The following is a 10,442-nucleotide window of genomic DNA, read 5'->3' as shown; positions in this document are numbered from 1 at the left end:
AGCCAGAGATCCCGTGGACTTTTGTTTCAAATGCTCTCTCGACCTGCCCCGCCACCTTTGAGGATCGCTGAGCCAGCAGGACGCCTCTCCACTCCCAGTGCCTCTTTACAATTGTACCCATTCACATCTCTTGTCCGTTGTCCGAAATCCAATGTTGGGGGGGGGGTGTGCAGGGGAACCAAAAAGGGTCAAATCAAGGAAGAACCAAGCAAGACAAGAAGTCAAATTCATTCCGCACTTTTAATGTAAGAAAATCCTTATCGAGCAGGTAGAAATAATTTGCATTTATATAGCGACTTTCGGTCTTCTGGGAACTTCCCAACTCTGCAATGCAATCACTGCGTAAGTACGGAAAGCGCGACGGCCAAATGTCCGCACCGCCAGATGCCACAACCGGCCTTGGCCTGCCAGCCAGGCGGCCTATTTGTAACGGCGGCTGAGGGGGTGAATGTTGGCCCGGGGGAGAACAAACTCCGCCCGCCCCCATCCCTCCCCTCGGCCCACTGCTCCCCTCCCGAGAGTCCTGGCGGCACAGAAGGAGTCCGAGAGGGGCCACCATTCGCCCCGAACCTCAGACAGTGCAGCTGGAAGGGGTGGGGGGGCGTCGTCCCGATCGTGGCACGTGGGCGGGAGCGGCCGGCTGAAAGGTTGGGCCAAGGTAGTCAGGTTGTTTTGAGGGATCACTGTTATTGTTGTTAAAAAGTCGAGGGAGGCCCAGAGAGTTTTGACGGATGGCCCCAGGGTTGGGGCGAGGGATACAAGGTGAGGGTTGGGGCTTGGCGGGGGGGCCGGGGGGAGCATTTTCAGCCAGGGAGATCGTAGCGAGGTGGAAAACATTTTAAACTCCACACGTTAAAATAAAACGGTCAGTATGTACAGATTAACGGCCCCCAACTTTCAACTCCTACTCCCGGCACACACGTTCCCTTCGGAAGCATTCTCCTCAAGTTCAGTTCATTCTGTCAAAACAATACTTCACGGGCCGGCCTCTCCCCACGGAGCCTCTTCACACGGGCTCGGGGAGGTGGGGAGGAGGATGGCAAGGGGGAAGGCGGGGGTGGGGGGGGGCCAGGAGAACACTGCTCCCCTCTGTTTCCGTAGCAACGTCCTCAGCGGGCCCCACTGTCCGGAAGAGCCGGGGAAACGGAGTCAGGCGTGGAAGGAGGCGGGCGCGGCGGCTAGTTTCCCCAAACCGCGGCGCTTGTCCGCAGGCCCCACGCAGGCCTGGGCCTCCCACAGGCCGAGCGACGGCAAGGCCTCACCGCGCCCCCTCCGCCTCCCCTCGCTTTTCGGCTGCGTGATGTGCAGGCGGGATGTCCGCTGCTCCTGTCCCTTCACACCGCCACCGGCCGTCCTCGCAACCGCACGTCGTCAAACGGACACAAGTCGAGAACCTGAAACGAGGGACGTCAATATGTTAAAAGTGTCACAGGAACGGCAGGCGGCCATTTTGCCCCTTCATGGGCTGACCCAGTATCTTGACTCTTACCAACACACCATATCCCTTCATATCTTTCGCCATGGGGGTCTTGGTTAGAGCTTCATATAAACTGTACCGTAACTCTCCCCCCTTTAGATTCCAGACCTCGCGAGAAAAAAACAACGTTCCATTTGCCTTTTAAAATTATTTTCTGTATCTGTGGGCGCAATTCTACCCCCCCCCCCCCCCCCACGCCGGGTGGGAGAATCGCGGGGGTGCCGGGCGAGTCCCGCCACGCCGCCCCGGCACCCGCATGCGATTCTCCCCCCCCTCCCCAAAAACGGCGCGCCAAGCTTTATGGCTGGCTGCTCGGAGAATCGCCGCTCGCTGTTTGTAACGGGCGAGCGGCGATTCTCCGGCCCGGATGGGCCGAGCGGCCCGCCCAATACGATGGGTTCACACCGGCGCCAACGACACCTGGTCACTGCCGGCGTGAACAGCGTGGGAATGCTGCGGGGGCAGCCTGTGGGGGGGGGGGGGGCATCGAGCATCGGGGGCCTGGGCCCGCGGTCGGTACCCGCTGATCGGCGGGACGGTGTCTCTGAAGGACGCGCTCCTTTCCTCTGCCGCCCCGCAGGAGCACTCCTCCATTTCTTGCGGGGCGCCCGCGGGGAGGACGGCAACCGCGCATGCGCGGGTTGGCGCTGGCCAGGAACAGTCGGGACCATCAGGCCGCTCGGCCCATCCGGGCCGGAGAATCGCCGGTCGCCGTGAAAAACGGCGAGCGGCGATTCATCCGAGCGGGGGGGTGGGAGAATCGCGGGGGGCGCCAGGGGGGCGTGTCGTGAGTCGCCCGGCCCTCCTGCGATTCTCCCACCTGGCGTGGGGAGCGGAGAATTCCGCCCTGTATCTTTTACTGGCTTTCCCGATTGTCTACCCAACCCTCAGCTCTCCCAGTAAATGTTTAATCTATCCCGGTTCCTGTCAGGTTGCAGGAATATCCATTCTCGGCCTTCACCGGGAGATGGCGGGACTGCCCTGTGAGGAGAGATTGGTTGGAAGGAGCCTAGATTCCCAGGAATTGGAAGGATGAGGGGAGGTCTGATTGAAAGGTATAAAATTCTAACAGGGCCCGACAGAGGATTCAGGCAGGATGCTTTCCCAACCGGGGACCATAGGCTCGAGATACGGGTTTGACCATTTGGGACCAGGAGGAGGAAAAATTTCTTCACTCAATGGGTTGTGAACCTGTGGAATTCTCAACCACCGAAAGCTGCGGGGCGCCAACCCATTGGAGAAAGATGCTTTTTAGATTTTAAGAGCATCAAAGGGTTTGGGGAGAGACCCCGCCGACCCATCCCCAGGCCCACCCCGCCGACCCATCCCACAGGCCCACCCCGCCGACACATCCCCAGGCCCATCCCACAGGCCCATCCCACAGGCCCATCCCCAGGTCCACCCCCCCGGCCCATCCCACAGGCCCATCCCCAGGCCCACACTGCCGACCAATCCCCCAGGCCCATCCCCCAGGCCCATCCGCCCGGCCCATCCCACAGGCCCATCCCCAGGCCCACGCCGCCGACCAATCCCCCAGGCCCATCCCCCAGGCCCATCCCACAGGCCCATCCCACAGGCCCATCCCCAGGCCCACACTGCCGACCAATCCCCCAGGCCCATCCCCCAGGCCCATCCGCCCGGCCCATCCCACAGGCCCATCCCCAGGCCCACGCCGCCGACCAATCCCCCAGGCCCATCCCCCAGGCCCATCCCACAGGCCCATCCCCAGGCCCACACTGCCGACCAATCCCCCAGGCCCATCCCCCAGGCCCATACGCCCGGCCCATCCCACAGGCCCATCCCACAGGCCCATCCCCAGGACCACGCCGTCGACCAATCCCCAGGCCCATCCCCCAGGCCCATCCTCCCGGCCCATCCCACAGGCCCATCACCAGGTCCACGTCCCCCACCGGCCGGCCGATCCCTCCAGCCCGTCACCCACGCCTCCTAATTGGTGGGCATGAGAGAATTCAAACTAAATGTCAGAAAATGTGACCTCTTCCCCCATCTCCCTCCCCCTCCCCATCTAGCCACCTCCAACCCCCTCCCCACCTAGCCACCTCCCTCCCCTCCCCACCTAGCCACCCCCCTCCCCCACCTAGCCAACCCCCCCTCCCCCACCTAGCCACCCCTCCCTCTCCCCCACCTAGCCACCTCACTCCCCTCCCCACCTAGCCACCCCCCTCCCCCACCTAGCCACCCCCTCCCCCACCTAGCCTCCCCCCGCCCCACATAGCCACCTCCCTCCCCTCCCTACCTATGCCCCCTCCCTCCCCCACCTAGCCACCTCCCTCCCCCACCTAGCCACCTCCCTCCCCCTCCCCACCTCCCTCCCCCCCACCTAGCCACCTCCCTCCCCTCCCCACCTAGCCACCTCCCTACCCCTCCCCCTCCTAGCCACCACGCTCCCCCTCCCCCACCTCCCTCTCCCACCTAGCCACCTCCCTCCCCCTCCCCCACCTCGCCACCTCCCTCCCCCTCCCCCACCTAGCCACCTCCCTCCCCCTCCCCCACCTAGCCACCTCCCTCCCCCTCCCCACCTCCCTCCCCCTCCCCCACCTATCCACCTCCCTCCCCCTCCCCCTGCCCCACCTAGCCACCTCCCTCCCCTCTCCACCTCCCTCCCCCTCCCACACCTATCCACCTCCCTCCCCCTCCCCCTGCCCCACCTAGCCACCTCCCTCCCCTCTCCACCTAGCCACCTCCCTCCCCCACCCCCACCTAGCCACCTCCCTCGCCCTCTCCACCTCCCTCGCCCTCTCCACCTCCCTCGCCCTCTCCACCTCCCTCCCCCACCCCCACCTAGCCACCTCCCTCCCCCTCCCCCACCTAGCCACCTCCCTCCCCCTCCCCCACCTAGCCACCTCCCTCCCCCTCCCCCACCTAGCCACCTCCCTCCCCACCTAGCCACCTCCCTCCCCTCCCTCCCACAACCCTCAACACCATCTCCCTCCCATCCATGATCTCCCTCACCACCTCCCTTCCTCCCTCACATTAACAGACACCCAGCTTTCCCCTCCCCTCCACACCATCGCCTCCTCCTTTCCGCCCCCCATGCCAAATCCTGCACCCTACACACCACCTCGCTCCACCCTCCCCCTCACCACATCCCCCCCTCCACACCATCTCCCCCCTCCACACCTTCTCCCCCCCTCCACACCTTCTCCCCCCCCCTTCCACACCTTCTCCCCCCCTCCACACCATCTCCCCCCCTCCACACCTTCTCCCCCCCTCCACACCTTCTCCCCCCCTCCACACCATCTCCCGCCCACACCATCTCCCCCCCTCCACACCATCTCCCCCCCTCCACACCTTCTCCCCCCCCACACCATCTCCCCCCCTCCACACCATCTCCCCCCCTCCACACCTTCTCCCCCCCTCCACACCTTCTCTCCCCCCTCCACACCTTCTCCCCCCCCTCCACACCTTCTCACCCCCCTCCACACCTTCTCCCCCCTCCACACCTTCTCCCCCCCTCCACACCTTCTCCCCCCCCCCTCCACACCTTCTCCCCCCCCACACCTTCTCCCCCCTCCACACCTTCTCCCCCCCCTCCACACCTTCTCCCCCCCTCCACACCTTCTCCCACCCTCCACACCTTCTCCCCCCCTCCACACCTTCTCCCCCCCTCCACACCTTCTCCCCCCCCTCCACACCTTCTCCCCCCCCTCCACACCTTCTCCCCCCCTCCACACCTTCTCTCCCCCTTCCACACCTTCTCACCCCCCTCCACACCTTCTCCCCCCTCCACACCTTCTCCCCCCTCCACACCTTCTCCCCCCCCTCCACACCTTCCCCCCCCCCACACCTTCTCCCCCCTCCACACCTTCTCCCCCCCCTCCACACCTTCTCCCCCCCCTCCACACCTTCTCCCCCCCTCCACACCTTCTCCCCCCCTCCACACCTTCTCCCCCCCTCCACACCTTCTCTCCCCCCCTCCATACCTTCTCCCCCCCTCCACACCTTCTCCCCCCCCCTCCACACCTTCTCCCCCCCCCCCCCTCCATACCATCTCCCCCACTCCACCCCTCGCCAACTCCCTCCCCGGGAAGAAGCCACGTACATTCCAATTGTTGCCGGCGAGGTCGAGCGGCGTCTCTTCCTCCAGGTTGGGCAGCGTCGGGTTGGCTCCTGCCCGGCAGAGGGCGGTGGCGATGCTTGCGTCCAGCCGCCCCACGGCCAGGTGCAGGGGGGTGCAGCCGTTGTACATGGGCGCGTCCACGTTGCTGCCAGCGCGTAGTAGACGCGACACCAGCCCCACCTCGCCCAGCTCCACCGCAAGGTGCAGGGCTGTCCGCCCGCTGGTCACCTCCTACCAACCAAACCAGAGAGAGGGAGGGAGGGAGAGAGGGAGGGAGGACAAAGATTAGATGGAAAACAAGATTACATCTTGGTACATAGTGGGGTATATTGGTGTGTAGTGGGGTATATTGGTGTGCAGTGGGGTATATTGGTGTGCAGTGGGGTATATTGGTGTGCAGTGGGGTATATTGCTGTTTAGTAGGGTATATTGGTGTGTAGTGGGGTATATTGGTGTGTAGTGGGGTATATTGGGGTGTAGTGGGGTATATTGGTGTGCAGTGGGGTATATTGGGGTGCAGTGGGGTATATTGGGGTGTAGTGGGGTATATTGGTGTGCAGTGGGGTATATTGGGGTGCAGTGGGGTATATTGGTGTGCAGTGGACTATATTGGTGTGCAGTGGAGTATATTGGTGTGCAGTGGGGTATATTGCTGTGCAGTGGGGTATATTGGTGTGCAGTGGGGTATATTGCTGTTTAGTAGGGTATATTGGTGTGTAGTGGGGTATATTGGTGTGTAGTGGGATATATTGGTGTGCAGTGGGGTATATTGGTGTGTAGTGGGGTATATTGCTGTGCAGTGGGGTATATTGGTGTGCAATGGGGTATATTGGTGTGCAGTGGGGTATATTGCTGTGCAGTGGGGTATATTGGTGTGCAGTGGGGTATATTGGTGTGTAGTGGGGTATGTGTAGTGGGGTATATTGGTGTGCAGTGGGGTATATTGGTGTGCAGTGGGGTATATTGGTGTGCAGTGGGGTATATTGGTGTGCAGTGGGGTATATTGGTGTGTAGTGGGGTATATTGCTGTGTAGTGGGGTATATTGGTGCGTAGTGGGGTATATTGGTGTGTAGTGGGGTATATTGCTGTGCAGTGGGGTATATTGGTGTGCAGTGGGGTATATTGGTGTGTAGTGGGGTATATTGGGGTGTAGTGGGGTATATTGGTGTACAGTGGGGTATATTGCTGTGTAGTGGGGTATATTGGTGCGTAGTGGGGTATATTGGTGTGTAGTGGGGTATATTGCTGTGTAGTGGGGTATATTGCTGTATATTGGTGTGCAGTGGGGTATATTGGGGTGCAGTGGGGTATATTGGTGTGCAGTGGGGTATATTGCTGTATATTGGTGTGCAGTGGGGTATATTGGGGTGCAGTGGGGTATATTGGTGTGCAGTGGGGTATATTGGTGTGCAGTGGGGTATATTGGTGTGCAGTGGGGTACATTGCTGTGCAGTGGGGTATATTGGTGTGCAATGTGGTATATTGGTGTACAGTGGGGTATATTGGGGTGCAGTGGGGTATATTGGTGTGTAGTGGGGTATATTGGTGTGTAGTGGGGTATATTGGTGTGCAGTGGGGTATATTGGTGTGCAGTGGGGTATATTGGTGTGTAGTGGGGTATATTGGTGTGCAGTGGGGTATATTGGTGTGTAGTGGGGTATATTGCTGTGTTGTGGGGTATATTGGTGTGTAGTGGGGTATATTGGTGTGCAGTGGGGTATATTGGTGTGTAGTGGGGTATATTGCTGTGTTGTGGGGTATATTGGTGCGTAGTGGGGTATATTGGTGTACAGTGGGGTATATTGGTGTACAGTGGGGTATATTGGTGTGTAGTGGGGTATATTGGGGTGCAGTGGAGTATATTGGTGTGTAGTGGGTTATATTGCTGTGCAGTGGGGTATATTGGTGTGCAATGTGGTATATTGGTGTGTAGTGGGTATATTGCTGTGCAGTGGGGTATATTGCTGTGCAGTGGGGTATATTGGTGTACAGTGGGGTATATTGGTGTGTAGTGGGGTATATTGGTGTATATTGGTGTGCAATGGGGTATATTGGTGTGTAGTGGGGTATATTGGTGTGCAGTGGGGTATATTGGTGTGCAGTGGGGTATATTGGTGTACAGTGGGGTATATTGGTGTATATTGGTGTGCAATGGGGTATATTGGTGTGTAGTGGGGTATATTGGTGTATATTGGTGTGCAATGGGGTATATTGGTGTGTAGTGGGGTATATTGGTGTATATTGGTGTGCAATGGGGGTATATTGGTGTGCAGTGGGGTATATTGGTGTGCAATGGGGTATATTGGTGTGTAGTGGGGTATATTGGTGTGTAGTGGGGTATATTGGTGTGTAGTGGGGTATATTGGTGTACAGTGGGGTATATTGGTGTGTAGTGGGGTATATTGCTGTGCAGTGGGGTATATTGGTGTATATTGGTGTGCAATGGGGTATATTGGTGTGTAGTGGGGTATATTGGTGTATATTGGTGTGCAATGGGGTATATTGGTGTGCAGTGGGGTATATTGGTGTGCAGTGGGGTATATTGGTGTGTAGTGGGGTATATTGGTGTGTAGTGGGGTATATTGGTGTGTAGTGGGGTATATTGGTGTACAGTGGGGTATATTGGTGTGTAGTGGGGTATATTGCTGTGCAGTGGGGTATATTGGTGTGCAGTGAGGTATATTGGTGTATATTGGTGTGCAGTGGGGTATATTGGTGTGCAGTGAGGTATATTGGTGTATATTGGTGTGCAGTGGGGTATATTGGTGTACAATGGGGTATATTGGTGTGAGGTGGGGTATATTGGTGTGTAGTGGGGTATATTGGTGTGTAGTGGGGTATATTGGTGTGCAGTGGGGTATATTGGTGTGCAGTGGGGTATATTGGTGTGCAGTGGGGTATATTGGTGTATATTGGTGTGCAATGGGGTATATTGGTGTGCAGTGGGGTATATTGGTGTGTAGTGGGGTATATTGGTGTACAGTGGGGTATATTGGTGTGCAATGGGGTATATTGGTGTGCAGTGGGGTATATTGGTGTGCAGTGGGGTATATTGGTGTGTAGTGGGGTATATTGGTGTGCAGTGGGGTATATTGGTGTACAGTGGGGTATATTGGTGTGTAGTGGGGTATATTGGTGTGTAGTGGGGTATATTGGTGTGTAGTGGGGTATATTGGTGTGCAGTGGGGTATATTGGTGTGTAGTGGGGTATATTGCTGTGTAGTGGGGTATATTGGGGTGCAGTGGGGTATATTGGTGTGTAGTGGGTATATTGGTGTGTAGTGGGGTATATTGCTGTGTAGTGGGGTATATTGGTGTGTAGTGGGGTATATTGGTGTGTAGTGGTGTATATTGCTGTGTAGAGGGGTATATTGGTGTGTAGTGGGGTATATTGGTGTACAGTGGGGTATATTGGTGTGCAGTGGGGTATATTGGTGTGCAGTGGGGTATATTGGTGTGCAGTGGGGTATATTGGTGTGCAGTGGGGTATATTGGTGTGCAGTGGGGTATATTGGTGTGCAGTGGGGTATATTGGTGTGCAGTGGGGTATATTGGTGTGCAATGGGGTATATTGGTGTGCAGTGGGGTATATTGGTGTACAGTGGGGTATATTGGTGTGTAGTGGGGTATATTGGTGTGCAGTGGGGTATATTGGTGTGTAGTGGGGTATATGGTGTACAGTGGGGTATATTGGTGTGTAGTGGGGTATATTGGTGTACAGTGGGGTATATTGGTGTGTAGTGGGGTATATTGGTGTGTAGTGGGGTATATTGGTGTGTAGTGGGGTATATTGGTGTGCAGTGGGGTATATTGGTGTGTAGTGGGGTATATTGGTGTGTAGTGGGGTATATTGGTGTGTAGTGGGGTATATTGGTGTACAGTGGGGTATATTGGTGTGTAGTGGGGTATATTGGTGTACAGTGGGGATATTGGTGTGTAGTGGGGTATATTGGTGTGTAGTGGGGTATATTGGTGTGTAGTGGGGTATATTGGTGTGCAGTGGGGTATATTGGTGTGTAGTGGGGTATATTGGTGTGCAGTGGGGTATATTGGTGTGCAGTGGGGTATATTGGTGTATATTGGTGTGCAATGGGGTATATGAAGGGATTGATTGACGTGCTGTTGGATGTGAATAGTTAGCCATGTGGACCCTCGATGTAACTGGGTCTGACCTGGGTATCGACCTTCGCTCCTGAAGACAGCAGATGATCCACCATTTTGCCGTTCCGAGCGTGGACCGCCAGGTGCAGACAGGTCAAACCTCCTGGAGGAATCCCAGAGACATTTAACAGTGTCAGTTAACAAACCTCAACCCAGGATCCCGCTGTGACCCCCTCATTCCCCAGCGGGAGAGGGGTCAGCGCCCGCGACCAACATTGCAGTACTCTGCCATTGCACCAGGCTCGATGGGCATCCGCAACGTGGACAGACCGGGGCGGAGCTCTTTACTGACGGGAACGGTTCACCAAGTCTGTCTGATTAACATTCCCCATCGTGGGGCCTTCCTCACTACAAGCTAGCTCCATGTTTTAATAGGGGGTAATTGGTCCCCTCCATATTAAGAAAAGAACCACTTGCATTTATATACCGCCTTTCCCGGGCACTGGGGCCTCCCCAAGTGCGTCAATCGCTTTGGGAAGTTTTAGGGCACAGACAGATCCCAGAGGCAGCAACGGAGGTGATGGCCCCAGATCGTCTCTTTATATCTTTCTCGTCATTTATCGATTGAAGGACAAACACTCGCCACATCTCGTTCCAAATGTTGCCTCTGTTCATCCACCTGAGCAGGCGAAGCCCCGCTTATCATCTCCATCCATCTGAGAGGCCCTACGACAGGACAGCACACCCTCAGTACTGACCGTCTGACAGTGCAGCGCTCCTCA

General features: G+C 57.4%; 1 long non-coding RNA gene across 1 annotated transcript; it reads right to left on the bottom strand.

Moving 5' to 3' along the window:
• Window positions 1–221: 221 nt before the first annotated feature.
• On the bottom strand, window positions 222–9,825 carry LOC119959025. Its single transcript, XR_005459134.1, has 3 exons — window positions 9,732–9,825; window positions 5,541–5,789; window positions 222–1,394 (listed from the first exon to the last, which is right to left on the bottom strand). It is a non-coding gene; the product is annotated as an uncharacterized LOC119959025 (long non-coding RNA).
• Window positions 9,826–10,442: the final 617 nt, after the last annotated feature.

This window comes from Scyliorhinus canicula, chromosome 31 (genome assembly GCF_902713615.1).
Source record: "Scyliorhinus canicula chromosome 31, sScyCan1.1, whole genome shotgun sequence".
In the NCBI taxonomy this organism is placed as follows: Eukaryota; Metazoa; Chordata; class Chondrichthyes; order Carcharhiniformes; family Scyliorhinidae; genus Scyliorhinus; species Scyliorhinus canicula.
This window is presented reverse-complemented; position numbering and strand designations above follow the sequence as displayed.